The sequence below is a fragment of the Lygodium microphyllum genome, chromosome 4 (assembly GCF_053477565.2).
Source record: "Lygodium microphyllum isolate KBCC chromosome 4, Lygodium_microphyllum_v1.1.10, whole genome shotgun sequence".
Lineage (NCBI taxonomy): Eukaryota > Viridiplantae > Streptophyta > Polypodiopsida > Schizaeales > Lygodiaceae > Lygodium > Lygodium microphyllum.
Genome location: NC_141138.1, coordinates 168,288,482 through 168,305,604, shown reverse-complemented (window position 1 = coordinate 168,305,604; position 17,123 = coordinate 168,288,482).

Here is a 17,123-nt window from a genome sequence, read left to right as displayed (position 1 = left end):
CACCCCAAGAAGGTAAAGGGTGTATGAAGAACCATATGATGAAGTGGGAATTTATTTGAAGTTGTATGAATAAGATTCCCCTTTGAAGGAGAAGAAAGAGGAGCCTCCTTGGGATCCCCTCTGAGAGAGACAGAATCAATAAACTCATGGATCATGGCCTCTAAAGGGTCTAATGATGAAGAAAATGCCATCAATACTGCCGAAGAAGGTATCTAGAGATCCAATAGGATAGAAGCTAGACAACTCCTAAAGCCTCTCAAACTTGAGTAGAGGAGGGAGAGGAGAGAGGTATATTGCATAGAGACTCCTTAATGCCCACATCAAAGCCGGTGTCCATGGAGCAACATAAGGGAGGTGGGAAAATAGGTAGTTTGCAAGGAGCCATAGTTGGACAATAGCCTTTGTCTCACATGGAGTAGACAATGGAGCCATAAGTCAAAACAACCATTATCAACTAATTGATGAGGAGAAGGTACCTAGTAGCCACTGTCTCTCGGCAAAAATCACTATAGAACCACGGGCCATGGAAGCCACTAAACTCAAAAATGGATGGGAAAAACCTCTATAATGCATTGTGGTGGTCTCTATATGAGGGCTTATCACCTCATGGGGTCTTAGAGTCTCCTTTCACTCATAAGGTTTTAGTGCACATTGTGTGCATCTTATTGTCTTGAGCATAAAAATCTCATAGCTGGTGTAGAAAAACATTTCTGGCCTAGAAAGGTGAAGTGACACAAGAAATCCCAGGATGCATATGCTTAAGGAGAAAATATCAATGACAACAATCTTTAGTGATATGACCATTCTTTTTGTAGTAAAGAGCACCCAATGTTTATCCATTTATCTATGGAGAGGCCATAGCACCGGTGTGAAAGATCCATAAAGGGATGGTGGGAGGTAGAAGAAGATAAGGGTATCTCTTGTTGATGCAGTAGAATACATGAGAAATCTAAAGGTGTTGTCAAACCCTCTTGCAACCTTTGTTTATATTCTTTGATGAAGAGGACCTTTAGCTCTTTGCGCACCTTTGCTCCGATACCATGTCAAGAAAAGTGATGAGACGATATGCACTTGTATCATATTACAGGGATGGTAGGGTTTGCAGGAGAAACACATAGTATACAAAAAACAATGAGAGAAGAAAAAACTTAGAAGAAGAGTGAGGAATAATGAACACCGGATCATGTTGATACAATGGAGCAAAGCTCTAAGATGAGTGCACTGTCTTGGCTGGTTATGCAATAGTATTTGTAGTAGGGAACTTGCATAGTGAAGGGAGCGAAGCGTAGTCCTTTGGATAGTAGGGTATTGAGATAAATGTTGAATGGTGAAGGACAGATGTAGAAGGAGTCGAATGCAACCTTCAAATGCCATCAAACAGGAAGAGATCACAAGCAACCACTGCACTCCAAAGTCTGAAGGATAGAAGGGCAATTTGCCTCCATCTAAAATGCAATATAAGAGAGCCCAACAACAACAAAACACAACATATTAGGATAGTAAACTACCTTAAAATATGATGTGAAAATCGTAAAGGTTCCAAGTTGCAAAACACAAATCTTGGAGAGTGAAGAAGATGAGTGTATTGCAATCCTATAAATGTCAATCACCCTAAAGGTGTAGACTAGCTGGACAGTAGCATCATCTGACCAATAAATGTAGCCTACAATGAGTGGAATAGGTTGCTAGGTAGTATTAGATAGCTCTTAACATATTGTCCAAGTCCACACTTAGCCACCAACTCCTTAGTTTAAGGATACCTGTAGCCATGACTTATGGAACTTGTGTAGCCCCACCATTTGCATAAGCACAAAAGATTTGCCACTAGAATTTTTTAATTTGGCACAACAACAAAACACAATTCAAATTACCTTATCTTCACTTGCTACCAAAAAATTTGCAGCAACAAATGTAGTTCCCCTTTTCTTAAAGAAAGCTACTTGCAAGTGCAAGAAAGAAAGAAGACCAATCTACAAAGTGAAGTAGTAATATTAGTGAATCTAGTCCTGCAAAGAGTCTAGTGATATGTAGTTCCTCATTTGTTAGGATTATTCCATATATAGAATGGTGTTGCAAGTTGGATGGCACATCCAAATTTTGGGCCAAAATGATGGAATGGAGAGAGGTTGGAGCATGGTAGGGAGGGTCTACTTGTAGATACTAATAGCACATTGTTGTTTAGTTATGGTCATACCATGACTACACACATAAGCAATCTCAAGTCTATGACCATAGCACCCACACAAAAAAAGGACTAGAAGTGGTGTGTTTTGCCTGAAGTTCAAAGATTTCAACCTTGTCACCACATTTGGGCATAGAACCATAGGAAGAAATGAGATGAGAGAACTAGAGTTACTTCTACCAAAAAGACTTGGAAATTTTGGATTGAATTAGTAGACTTTTGTGGAACACATGTCCATTCATTTCCCAAGTGGGGTGCCATTTTGGAAATAAGCTAGATTGTCTCAATGGACACAAGGCTGAGGTTAGTCATCGCAAAAAAAAAAGAAGGAAAAAGTTATGAATGTGGAGTTAAATTGGATATCCATTCTATTTCAAGGGAGTTTTCCTTGGCCAACTTCATAGCCATGTGACCCAAAGAGTGTTAGGAAGGTAGAGGATGAGAAGGAGGATCATGAGTAATGGGATTGATTTGGAGGTAGCTTGACCCTCTTCCTTGTAAATACATTGGATCTTAGCCTGCTGAGATTGATCTAATTGGTGGATTGGTTGAGAGGGAGTAGAGAGAGCTACTTTGAAGTTGGATACTCAAAGGCGGGCATGGAAGTAGATGATCTGAGTGAGGAGATTGAGAATTTGCATAAGACGTAGAAAGTCCAATAGGACCAAGTCTATATACTCCATGGGTGTGTATTGTTGAAGTTTGGGCATGAGATTAGAAGGAGCCAATTTCTTTGTAGAGGCACCATTGAGAGGTGGGTTGGTATGTAGTTGCATTGATAGGAAGATTTGCACTAGAACCTTCCTAGAACTATCATAAGTGAGATTATGGGAAGTGGAATAGGCTATGGCTTAGGACTTTTTAAAATCTAGATGAAGCAATTGCCCCTATAGTAGCCTTGTACCACTAAAAGAGTACATGACATCCATTGAAATCAGAGTCTAGGCTTGGGAATATGAAGAACTTTTTGTGCAAAGGTTTAGAAGCTTTAGATGACTATGAGAGGTGGCCTAAGGTGGGATGTGAGGTTGCCGCTAAATATGAGGAGATGTCATTGAAGAAATGGATTTTGAGATTGACTGATTGGACATTTCTTTTGATTCTAGTCACGGAACAACTGATGGAGTTATGCATAAACTTATTTGGAAGGGATGGAGATAGTACTCTATGTATGTGTCTCACAGAGAGGTCCCTTTATTGAAAGTAGAAAGAACTTGGGTGCTTGGAATTTGTAGATGCATATGTTTATCATCAACATAGTTGGTATTGCATGGAACCTTATACTTGAAAGGTTAGTCCAAAAGGAGTTCCTTTCCATACATTGTTTTGATTCGAGAGAATATAAAAGAAAAGTAGAATTCTCAGGATCTCAAGACTAAGCAACATTTATATTTCCCTAGTAGGGAACAAGACTAGAATAAGATTAGCCACCATATGGATTCAACTTGTGGGGTCAAAGGGGGTTGGCCTAGTTGTAGCCAAAGAGCACATGGGAGTGCATTACGATCAGAGCCTTCATCAATGAAAGCATCAACACCGAATTGCTTGGTGGCAGCTGGTAGTATTCAAAGGTAAGTAGGAGGAATGATGGGCTCTTGATTCCAAAATTGTGAGTAAAACAACCCATACATTATAAGAAGTATTTTGTGAAGGGTCTAGTTGAGACAACCTATGAGAGTTAGCATGCTATTCAAGTTTCTCATACCACATTTGTTTGACTACCATGATCAACATGATATGGATATCAAGTTGGTGCATGGGGGGTTGATGTAAGTATTGACCTATAGAGTAATACTTATCCCCCATGGTGTTCTATGCATTTTCCCTTTAGGGTTTCTAGTTCAACATTGCCAATCCTCCTAATCATATAGACATGATACGATGCAAGGACTTTGAGTTATAGTTTCTACTTCTATCCTTTTATAGAGTACAAGAGCACTAGGTTACCTTTATCAAATGATCATTGTTGCCTATGCTTGTTAAACTAGGATTTCCATCATGCCTTTAAGGAGGATGTGTTGCAAGAGATGAGTCCTTGTGAGATGATCCAATTAAATAATTAACTTTTTTAGTCCATTTTCAAAGTTTTGACACTACAATGCATAAATTGGGGATCAAGAATTCCATAGCTATAATAGTGTTAATTCCATAAATGAGCAAATTTTTTATTTAAGTAACGGTCTTGTAAGTTTTGAAAGATTAGAGGCCCTCCTATGATAATTGGTTTGAAACCTTCTTGGAGGAATAGATGGCTAACTTTTAGTTGCTTAAGGAGGATTTAACCCATGAATGGTCAAAATAGGCTCATCAATAAAAATAAGTCTCTCCAATCTCATAATCGGTATATGGTATACCCTTTTTTCCAATAATGCATGGCTTAGGATTATGATTTGATGGATGAAAGGATTGTTTGTCTCTACTCTCTTTATTTGCCATTTATGCTACCACAAGCATAGAGATTTGAGGACTAAGTTTGTCTAATGAATCTCTAATAGAAGAGGTAAATTTTTAGAAAGAATCATTTATAAAATGGGCCATCTACTCCATGGCTTCCTTGGTTTGAATATTGGATTGCATCATTTGTTCAACCACTTGATCTAGTTTAGAGACTAACTCCACATGTCTGATAGAACACCTAGTCTCATGGTTACAAAGAGTGGCATTGAGAGTACTATATGTGCCATATTCTTGAGATTCTTCCTTATTATGATGTGCCTCAAATATTACCTCACATGCTTCCTTAATTTATTGTTGAACATCATCATTAGCTTTGTTCTTTCCTTTATTTCTAGCCATTTTTGCTCACTATTACAGTGCAGTCCTAGTACACCTCCTATCACTAAAATGGATATAACTTTTTTCTCTGATATCAAAATCAAGAACTTTTTGATGGAAAACAAAGCTAACAAATGGTTCTTCAGGATGAGCACTCAATTTTAAAATTAAAATATAATATTTTAGAAATATTATTTTTAAATCATACAAAATAGGCCTACAACCTATAAAAGCACTATTTTGGTCTATCCATCCCTCTTAGGTCTAAAATAATATCTCCAAATGTTGTGATACTCTATATATGACTTATAGAGACTGAATATGACCTGCAATACCTTGTTTAGGCCCTATAAAATTTTTGAAATACTCTACAACACCTATAACTAAGTAGGCAGTACCCGAAATTAGATCCCAATTCATTGTTTGAGTGAAATATCCCATGTATAACTTGTAATAAACCTGGAATAACCTATAGCACTTGTAGATAGTTGAATATCAATCCCAATCAATGTCCAAGTGCCTTGTTACTCTTGTGTATATATGTTCCCTGCTAATAAAGGGTGAAATAGGTTGAAATATCCTATAGTAAACATGTATAATCCTTGTAATTGATCAATGAAGCCCTAATCAATGTTTTTAAGCTATCATCTTTGGGTCTTCAATGTCTCCACTCATGGTACCTATGGTGAGGGATATAACGGTGTGATAGACTCCCTACATGGACTACAAATCACCAGGAGGTGGGCAAAGTTTCTCTCAGATTGAACCCCTTTGAGATATTTAACAGTGGGGGAGGATCGCCTCTCTATTGTCCCATTATCTCCCTTGGCATCCACCTTTTTCCTCGGTGGGAATATCAATATGGTAAGAGTATTCTATTCAAGCAAATAGGGATATGCATATTCTTTTAGCCTTCAATGATATGCAAGATTTGGTCGATGAAAAAAAATGGAATAAAGAATTGGTGATTGGCTATGGGTCTTAGCATTGCAATTTAGTGGCTCACTAATGGCAAGTACTTACCCTTTACAATATTTCTTTCTTGGGTATAAGAGAATCACACAATCAAATTAGAGTTATGCATCAAGACAATGTAAATGGTAATCAAGATGAAAGTGAACTGAAATGAATGCTAAAATTTAATTGATAGGCTCTTATTAATGAATAGAATCACTAATCTATGATCTATTGATCAAGTCAAAGACTTAATTGCTCAAAAAGCTCCCATCAACAAGTGGAAAAGCTTAGAACAAGTGGAGGTTGAGAGATTTCAGAGATTTAAGCAAGTGAAATATCTCTATTGAGCTTGAAAATTTTTTGCATTTACAAGCTAATAAAAAATGTTAATACACTAAAAACTATGGAGTAGGGCATGCCCAAAAATATTACCTCCAAAGAAAGACCTCACACACACACACACACACACACACACACAATCTCTCTCTCTCTCTCTCTCTCTCTCTCTCTCTCTCTCTCTCTCTCTCTCTCTCTCTCTCTCTCTCTCTCTCTCTCTCTCTCTCTCTCTCTCTCTCTCTCTCTCTCTCTCTCTCTCTCTCTCTCTCTCTCTCTCTCTCTCTCTCTCTCTCTCTACTCCATTCGACTAGCACTCTCTCGCTCTCTCCCTTCCCTACATAGAAAACAAATTAGTAATTAGTGATATAGTAGTTAATTTAATTCATATTCAATATTTATTTTGGTTAGTTAATTACTTAATTTGGTTATAATGTAATGGATTAATTAATTTTATAATAATTAAATAATTATTAATTAGTGTTTTACTAATTAAATATTCTACAATAATGGTAAACTAAATTATAGTATCATGAATTAGTTAGAAGCGATTGTAATTAATTTAACTTTTAGTCATTATAATAATTGATTAGTGTTATTCAATGGAAACTTAATATAACTATAATTAAGTTTATTAATACTTTTAGTATTTACATTATTATTATTTCCTACATAATTAAATAATGCAATTTGCTCGTTTGCTTCTATCTGATCATTGCAAGCTTAAGTTTAGCAAAGGCAGCTACAATCATCATACATATAATCTTTGACAAAGCTAGATTCTATATTTTTCCAATTTTGTTATCATCAATAGTAAAAGAAAGAAAAGAAAAGCAAAGAAAAGTCCACACCCTCTCATAAGATGGGAGAATGGGACCTTCCCCCATAATTATAAAATAACGAAGATACGTAAGCTAGCTCTTTAGCATGTTGTTTACATAGCATGTTTGTGTGTTCTTTTTCTTACTACTTCACTTTTACAAACTTATAAGTTCAATCTCAAACAAAACATGTTCTTAAAAAAAGACAAAGATAGAAAACACCCACATCTCCAACTTTGATCAATCAATTTTTTGGTTGTCCATTTTCTGTTTTTCAAGGTACTCTTAATCAACAGAACATGCCAAGTTGTATGACAAGTTCCTAGTGACATCTAATTAGCTCCAAAGACTCATAAGTATGGTTCATGTGTTTCATACTTTTAGAGACATATCGTTTCATTTTGCTTAGCTCTAATTGAGACATTTTCTAGTTATTTCAAGCATACAAATTAAGATGTAATAGTCCATTCACTCATGGAATTGTACTGCTTTAATACATAAATATACATTTTTATGTTAATAGGATACACAATAGTAATGGACTCCATACAGATACCAAATTGTAGGTCCTCATTACAATCTTCTACGAAAAGGAAAACTATGGCTTCTAGAAAAACAATACTAAAACTATATGTTACAAGTTGGTATGATATACACAATTTTGAATTATCTTAGGCAAGAGAATGTGCAAGCATCATTGGCCTACTAATAATATATTCAACTTGTGGAGTAGTTAGGATGATGCATAATCAAATTAAGCCTCACAAACAAGTAATACATATACAGAACAAATGCAAGTTACGACAACTTTCTCAAGCACTACCCTAATTCTTGCATGCCAACAACACACGGTTGACATCGTAGTGGAAAAATGCGCACCATGTCATGCAAATAAAGGCTGAAACAAATACATAATAGCCCTATTGCCAAACTATACAAAAAAGATTCTGCATGTTGAACCACTACAACTACATCTTCTAAGCAACCTTGATGTCTTCGTGTTAGTCTCCAAAATGACAACATCAATCGCAAATGAAACATTGGATCAATGATCAATTCTTACTAATCCTTTGGTCTATTGGAATGATGCATTGCTTTCTCATCCATCCACAAGACTTAACTTGACAACATCTACCATTGTTGATGTATTCACATTTCACTTAATCCATAATCCAATTATCCAAAAATACAACACAATAGCAAAACATAAATATCCAAAGACAAGTCTTTGTTTCCTTAGTAAACAATCGATTAAAAGGATTCTAGAACATCACCATGAAATATCCCTATTTGATCCAATGTTGCAAACAAAAAATGAAGTAGGTCATACTTTACTAGACAATATAGTCGAGCCTGATAGACAACAAGTATTTTAAAAGGTTGATCAACATGAGTTTGCATGCATAATTCTTTAAGACAAAAACCAACTTTTATAAAGAACATCAATGCTCAAAATAAATAGCTTACCTACAAATCAATAGGCTCATCTTGCCTAGATATCACATTGGAAAATGCATTATTCCCATTCCTTGTTCACTTGGATGTGGTGCATATGATGGGTAACATGTATCTAAGTGAATACATCAAGATATACACATCAACATTATTATTTGTCTATCCCTTGCACAAGCCCTACATCCTAATCTTATACCAACTAAAACAAGCATTATTGATTGCAAATAGCATGAGTCATACTTACTTGCAAAGAGATATCGACAACTACAAGTGAAGAAACAAGAACATCTATAATGAGGAAGTTGTCAAGCATGTACTTTGCTATAGTATTCCTATATCAATACTAGGGTCCCCTTCTTGGCATTGAGATGTAACTTGAAGGACCTTATCACAATGGTGGACATATGGGGCACACCTCACTTTTTCTTTACATTCATTGCAAATAAGGTGACTACTACAAGGTGGACTGAGATCAATACATTAGAAGCCAGTGGAAAGTAATTCAATCCATAATTCTCATGGGAAGATTGTCCTGTTGAGTGTGCTATCATGTTTCACACTAGGTTCTACCTATTTTTCAATCAATACATCATTGGGAAAGCTGGTTGTTTAGGGTGCGTCCAATATCACATTGTTAGGTACGAGATTCAACATAGGGGCTCATTACATGCACATGTCATCCTATGGTTGCATGATACAAACATTAACGATATAACAAACAAGATTTGCATATATATTCCATAAAACAATGATCAATGCAATTCAATACAAAACTAGGAGACCCTGTCTTGGCAAAATAACTTCATAAGTATCATTGTACCTGTTATATAACTGCTACTTAGCAGCCATGGAAAACACAAGTATGAATTTTCATTTATTACACATAACAATCCAAAGCCAATAATAGACCTTGAAAGGCAATGGTACATTTACTACCGTCCCAAATATGAGTGTGCCATATTACCCAACATTACTAGTCTTGTGGAGGGCCCACACGAACATTCAACGATGAGTAACAAATTCATCCATCTCACTCTACTTGTTGAAATATGGAAGAAAGAATGAGCCAAAGGGTAAATAAACGTTTAGACAAAAGATACCAAAAGACTAGGTTTGCAAGACTTGAATTCAAACAAGAATAAAATAGTCTCCGCTGCAATACTTTCCAAGCCAATATCTCCCACTGAGGTCGCCTTGAACTGCATGAAAATTTTGATAGTAAACAAGAAGTGAGGCTGTTGAATACATAGACTCCTCCTCTGCTAGCATATGATAATGAAAGCTCACAAGAACAAGGAATATTGTCATGCACCCCATTGATCTATACTCGACCATCATGCTTAGACAACCTGACATTTTACGAGTATTACAAAACTTGAAGCATCACCAAGCATACATCTACATTTGATATCAAAGATAATCTATGAGATGCATATGGAAACATCATCCCCAGTGTCACAAAAGACTAGTATGATTCACCCTAGCAAACTAAAGGCTTTTTCTTCAACATATTATTGTAGTAAGTAACGTTCAGATCTAATAATAAGCTAATAAGCGATGAAAATAAAACAAAACATTCTGCATAGAGTTCCAGCTCCGTAATCTCATCATAAATAAGAAAGATCTTGAAATGTACGTCACAAAGTATACACAAAGAAATTTACTCACATTAGACTAGACCCACCAACTAATGAATACGATCATCCAAAAAATCCCATTCATAAAAGGCAATCCAGCAATATTCACAACAAATCTAGCATCAATTGAGCACTAGAATAGTATTTTATCAATATGAGCTAAGATATTGCATTTGACACAAGAGTTCAGAATAATACCTAGTAGTACCTTAACACCATAATAACAAGCAATCTACAACCAACTCATCAATACAAAATTTGACCTCCACATTAGTGGCACACCACCAGGCAGTGAAAAGATCTTTCTCATTTATAGTTACAATATCATTGCCAAGAATAAAAGTGTGTTGCTAGCAGCAAGTATAAGAGTAGTTGCAACTAGACTATCCAGCTTGTCAACCACATTCCACTATCAATGTAAAATACAAGTTTGTGCACAACAATATCCTGTATCATTGCAAGAGACAGATGAGTGGTGCATCGTGTTGAGAGAAGTAGACACAATCATCATCAACAAGATGTCAATGTTGACACGAATAACATTTGACATAATAGTATGCTAGATAATCAGCTCTCTATTCAATCCATTTAATAAAAAGCTCGCGATCTTATTCAATGACCTTGCATAGTTGCCACTGATTTGCAACCATTGGACCAAATTCTGCCAACAATGTCACATCACATCATTAGCATATTGAATACATGCATAACACCACACCCTCTACACTTCCGACATGCTCAAGACTTGGCATTCCTACAATTCGTGCAAGTGATTGGACTGTGGTATGAAGAGGCACAATAGTGCTTAGAGGAATGCATCATTGATGAGAATGAGGTCCTAAACTTCATAGAAAAGAGTACAAGAGTCATATGTACATACAAGAAAGACATTGTTGGTATTGGATATATCGAGCTACAATTTTCTTTAGGTAGTATATTTACTTTGCATAATGTATGCCATGTTATAGCTTTGACCAAAAGCTTGCTTTCGACTAGATGATTGGATGATGCAGGTTATGTTGTATCTTTTGGTGATTCCTCATGGAATCTTGTCCTGGCACAAGGTGCCAAGTCTGGCACTCTTTATTCTTACTTGTGTTTGGGTCTATCGACCATGTTTTGGCAGTTGTTGTAGTACCACATGTCTCATTATGGCATCATTGCCTTGGGCACATGTCATTAAAGAGAGAGAAAATGCTTATCCATTTGCAATATCTTTCAGCCCTTGACTACAAGCATTGTGATTCTTGATCATTCTCTTTATGGTTGGTAGACCTGTAGAGGTCTGGCATTACACGCATGGGTGAGCCTCTAGCTCTTATTCATTCTAATGTTTGTGGATCTATGCCCTACAAGTCTTTAGATGGTATGAGTTATTTCGTTACTTTCATCGATGATCACTCACATAAGGTCTAAGCATACCTCATAAAGTAAAAATCAAAAGTCTTGGTAACATTTCACCGTTGGCTTATTTTTATTAAGAACTAATCTGGGTATAAGCTAAAATTCCTATTATCTGAGAATTTGGATGAGTATGCATCTAAATCCTTTGAGTAATTTTGTGATGAGAGAAGTATTGAGTGTTAGTTGATCGCTCCATACAATCCACCCCACAATAGTATGGCTGAAAAAATGAATAGGATATTTCTAGAGCGAGTTCAGACATTTCACCGTTGGCTTATTTTTATTGAGAACTAATCTAGGTATAAGCTAAAATTCCTATGATTTGAGAATTTGGATGAGTATGTATCTAAAGCCTTTGAGTAATTTTGTGATGAGAGAAGTATTAAGTGTTAGTTGAACGCTCCATACAACCCACCCCAAAATAGTATGGCTAAAAAAACGAATAGGATAATTCAAGAGCGAGTTTGTAGCCAAACAAGTTATGACAATACTTTTGGGCTAAGATAGTTATTACTACTATATATTTGATTAATGGATCCCCATACATTGCTCTTGACTATCATGTTGCTGAGGAGATATTGTTTGGAAAACTTGCATCATATGCTCATTTGCGTATCTTTGGTTGTGAGGCGTTCTACCATGTTTCCAAGGAAAAGTACAATAAGTTGGATCCGAAGTCCATGAAATGCATCTTTCTTGGTTATTAGAATACAGGTGAGACGGTGACTATCGCTTATGGGAACCACACACTCGAAAGGTCATTCACATCCATGATGATGTTTTCCATAAGTAGAAAATGCATAAGTAGCTTGAGCAAGTTGTTGAGGTACACAGGGTGATATTTCAAGAGGAGCCTTCTGTTACTATGTAGCCAACTAGATAGACTACAGCAATTGATGCTCCAATAGCCTAAGACCATGATGTTAGAGAGGAGATACAAGACCCATAGCCTATTTTGTAGCGGTTTACTAAAGATAGCTGATTGGTTTGCGCCCTCTATGGATTATATCATGGTGATAGAAGCTAGTGAGCCTCTTACTTATGATGAGGCTATACACAGAGGTGATACTCACTCTTGGGAGAGGGCCATGCAATCAAAGTATACCTCACTATAGAAAAATCATATGTGGGATTTCGTTCCTTTGCCTAGTAAAAAACATGATTTGCCATGCAAGTGGGTATACAAGTTAAAGAATACCCTTGGGTGCCCCAAGCTAGCCTATAAGACCATATTGGTTGCTAAAGATTTTAAGTAGGAGCATGGTGTTGACTTCGATGAAGTCTTCTCTTCTATCATCAAGATGACTACCCTACGCTTGGTTTTGGCTTTGGTTGCATAGCTCAGTCTAGAGCTCTATCAGATGGACGTCAAAACAACTATCTTACGTGGGGACTTGCATGATGAGATTTATATGCAACAGCTTAAAAGCTTTGAGGAAAAATCCATGAAACATCTAATATACAAGTTGAGAAAAAGCCTTTATGGCCTTAAGTAAGCACCTAAGGAATGGCACCACAAGTTTGATGTTTTCATGCATTCCCAAGGATATACTCATAGTGATATGGATTCATGTTTGTACACAAAGAAGGCTCGTGATGGTAGTCTTATGATTTTGGCACTCTATGTTGATTATATGTTGATTGTTGGGAGTACTCATGATGAGTTGAATGCCTTGAAAGGTCAGCTCAATATGAGTTTTAAGATGAAAGACATGGGACATGCCTCGCATATTCTTGGGATGTACATCACACATGATTGCTCTAAGGGGCTCCTTTACTTGTTGCAAAATGAGTGCATCTAGAAGGTCCTTGAGTGGTTTCATATGTAGGATGTTAAGCCTATTGGCCATCCTTTACCTTGTCATGTGAATTTTAGTCAGGCCGATTAACCACAGTCTGATGAGGTGAAGGTTAAGATGGCCAAGATCCTTATGCATCTATAGTGGGTAGTTTGATGTATGCCATGATAGCCACTCGTCCTGGCATAGCATTTGCAGTGGGAGTTGTGGCATGCTATATGGCTACACCTAGAAGTAGCATTGGTATGTTGTGAAAGGTATAATGAGATACCTTAAGGGCACTGAAAATATTTGTACATGTTATGGTGGCCAAGATACAAGAGTCATCAAGTGCATTGAATCTGATTATGTAGGGCATGCAAATAGTAGAAAGTCCACCTCTGGCTATGTTTTCACCTTTACTAGAGGTGTTGTTTCTTGGGTGTCCAGGATATAGAAATGCACAGTCTTATCACACCACAAAGGCAAAGTATGTTGTAACTACACTGAGGAGGCTTGTAAGGAGGCTCTCTAGTTAAGCCGTCTAATGGGCCTTGGTATTATTGATACGGTCCCTATATTGCATTCTGATTCTATGAGTGCTATTCAATCGGCCAAGAATCTAGACTTCCATGTGAAGACAAAGCATATTGAGGTGTATTGCTACTTTATGTAAAAGGTCACTGAAGACAAGTCCATTGAGCTTGTTAAGATCTCAATTGACCAAAATCCTATAGATCTACTCATTAAAAGTCTCTCAACAAAGTGTTTTACTTTCCTTAGGAAGCTAATGGGCATTAGATGAGATGACGTCTTTCCTCAACCTATTGTGCTTTATGTATAGTTGTCCTTTGTCATTTTTTTCATATTCTATCCTCACTAGGGGCACATTTACTTTTAAGTGGGAGGTTGTTGGGGGTAAAGGCACCTATGCCTAACTGCTTGTGTATTCATTACATTAACAGTACCCACACACTTGTACACTATAGGTGGTGGGCCCCCATCAATGTCACTTCATTCTTTATTCTTTTAGTGACATTTGAATAAGGTAAGGCCAGTCACACATTGTGACTCTCGGAGTTCCCATATACGGGTCTCTCTCTCTTGCTCTCTTGCTCTCTTTCTCTCTTGCTCTCTTGCTCAATTTGTCATAGCTCTTGCTTCCACTTGTGTGCTTTCACTTAGGCTCTATCTTTTAAAGAATATTCAAGAGACCACAAGTTGATGACCCATACATGATTCACATGCAATATGCAATAGCTTCTAGCATTATCACATAATCCATACCAAAGGATTAATACATCTAAAACAAAGTCCCAATATTTGCCTCTACTTTGTGTAAAGATTGAAGATGCATCAATGCCATAAAACTATCATGCATTTGTTCCAATCACTAATTAAGGAAGGTTTTAAGGAAATAAGGAGTGCTCCTCTTCAAGATTATATCAACATTGAGCCAAACTTGAAGATTACCTTAGTATTGTTGCTTTAAGAGAGTGTAATGTCAAATATTCTTATAAAATAGGAATGCAGACCAAGCTAGACTAGAATAAGCCTCCTTTTACATCCAAGAAGTGGAGTAGCATAAAAGCCCCATGAATTGAACCTTCAATGAGCCAAATTTTCGTGTACAATTGAAAATACCCAGCTGTAATGGTGTTTATGAGAGAGGAAATCCCATCCGACTTGATGAATGAATGAAATCTTTGTTGAAGCTTGAAGTATGATGGAGAGGTGGATCCCTACAATGAGTAGGGATCAAAAGCCCCTTGAATTTCAGCAAGATTGGACCAAAATTTTAACTAAGATCCATGATATCCCTATTTTTTCATCAAGAAAATGGAAATAATCTTCAAGTGATTTGATGATAATGCTTCAATCTTGCATCATTGTTTCATGTTGAAGGTTAAAAAGAGTGTTCGGGAAGAGATTGAGTAAAAACCCCATGAAGTTTATCAAGATTCGAGCAAAAGATTGCTTGTTGTCCACAAAACCACACAAAAGATGAAGAAGCCAAATCTTGGAAGGGAACCATGTAAATATTGCTTTACTCAAGCTAAAATAGAGATATATAGAGACATTAGAGAGCTCTTATGTTTCTCTACTACCGAGATGAATCTTAGATCTCACTCTTCTAGGGTTTCATGATAATAAGAGCTGAGAGGAAGATAATATTTAGGGTTGCATTTGTTAAGAAACAAGAGTAGTAGTTAGTAGATAACCTCCTTAGCTTCCAGATAATGCCACGTTGAATGCCACCCTATCAAGTTGCATAGAAGGTGTTGCTTCATCTGTTCACGTTTTTTCAAATGTCATAAAAGCTTGTTGGCCAAGATTAGCTTGAAGCTTTAAGATTTACTCAAATATTAGTATAAAGGTTGCTTGAGCTCTGAAAATATATTGTGCTCTAAACTTTGATATTGGTAGACACCCTATTGCCATGGCATGGCATTTTGATGAGCATTCCATTGTTATAACTATCGGATTTTGGGACCTCTAAATCTGTGTAAGCTATCCACGAGGCAAGAATATGGTCATCCTTTTGCTCATAAAGTTGGTAGGAAGGTCTTGGACCAAGCCATAGATGGTGGACAACAAGGATGAAGAAGAGAAATAGTGTTCTTTATTGTGTCCTCCATGGAAACTCAGAGAAAAAGCTTGAAAGGTAAAGCAGAGACCCTACTTTTAAAAAGTAGAGGTTTTCTTTGTTGTCACTAACTCCACTTGCCTTCTTTTTTGTCCAAGTACCACCAAAATGATATCTGAGATAACCATGACTTGCTAAATTTGGCCAAAAACCTCAAATTTTTTCATGATCCCTTCAAAGAACTCCAAAATAGTCATGGTTGGAAATAGTGAATCATGTTTAGTCACAAATATGATTTGACCGCACCCTATACCACGCTTCAATACCAATGCAAAAGAGACATTCCATAGCCAATAAATACGAGAAATAGACTCAAGAAAATGAAAGCCATGATCAAGATACCATAGCCAAAATCATATTAATATGTTAAAGCATTACATAAAAGGAAAATAGGTGTGGCAACAAGACATCCATCTCTTGCAATGGTAGGGTTAGATACTCACCTCCAACCTAGGTGGGACATGAATACACTCACACCATGGTGGAAAGAACCATGAAATGTCCTTGTAGAAGTGTTATTCCAAGAATGAAAAAAATGACAAGATGATAAGATCCCTACATTTGGCTAATCAGGCTTGTATATAGGTAAACATGGCTCCTCCTATCCTAGGCTAAAATAGGCTAAAATTAACTATATAACAACTATAGATTCAAAATTTGATGTCTCTTAGTCTTGAATGCTTGGAAGATCAACCGGGAATAAAGAACATCCTTATCTGACATAACAACGATAGGATAACATAAGTAGCAAATCAAGAAGCGAATCAAAGGATGGTGATTGAAAATTTTGAGAACATTCTACAAAACCTATGGGAGTTCATTCAAAACTTTGAGAATGCCATGAAGTTTGACATCAGCCAACCAACAAAAGTTGTTGTGCTTGATAAGTTACAAACTCTCCATGCTTGAGGCAAAGACAGCCTCAATCAATTGCTAGAATTAAATGTGGCCACACAAAAAGAATGAGCCAAAATGCAAAGAAAATTTGACAATTTTTAGATATTTCTTTTGAATTTGGGAGCAATAGGACCACTTGCTTTAATTATTCCCTATTGAACTAGTACAATGTCATCTTCTTGATCATTTTGACATGCTCCAATTAGGGATGAACATAGCTAGGCAATACCTTGCTAA